Raw genomic sequence first — 692 nt, 5'->3', positions numbered from 1 at the left:
TATACTTATATATATATAAAGATGCAAGCAATTCTGTTGTCGTTATCCAGTTTGGCATATGTGGAACACCACTGTAACTTGACTGCATGTTTATTCAGCATTAGATTTTCAGGATTGATGTTCATAGCTTGAAATTTGAAGTTCATGCTCAGAAATCGTTACTGATCAGTGTCGTAAATCTAAGTGGTTTCTTGGATAATCCTAATACCTATAGTATGTTGCTGAATACTTAGTGATGGTTCATCGACAATGTTATCACCAGTACGTCCAGTAGGATAGTTTTGACCAGTAGTGATAAAACTCCCCATAATGTGTCCAGAGCTATCTAGTACCTCCCTACAATGTATTTATTTTAGAGGAATAAATACAAGTTTTTCAAATGGATTTGTCCCTTTAAAGTTACAATTGAAACACAAGTTTTAAACAGTCACCCTAGTTGATTTCAAGTAAAAGAAAATAAAGATTTTCTTTTTTTTTATGGAAAGCACTGGCTGTTTTCCATAGGTCTGCAGTTGGTTTAGAATTATCCCATGTGTGTATGATCACACAGTCTTTAGAAACCACTTGAGACTCAGTGAAAATTGTTTTTGTTTTTAATCAGATTGGGAATACCATGTGTTATATCATTATACCTTGGACTTTGGACTGCTGGCTTTATTGCTGGGATGGATAATCACAAATATAGTTAAAGC

Source organism: Penaeus monodon, chromosome 34, assembly GCF_015228065.2.
Source record: "Penaeus monodon isolate SGIC_2016 chromosome 34, NSTDA_Pmon_1, whole genome shotgun sequence".
Lineage (NCBI taxonomy): Eukaryota > Metazoa > Arthropoda > Malacostraca > Decapoda > Penaeidae > Penaeus > Penaeus monodon.
This window is presented reverse-complemented; position numbering follows the sequence as displayed.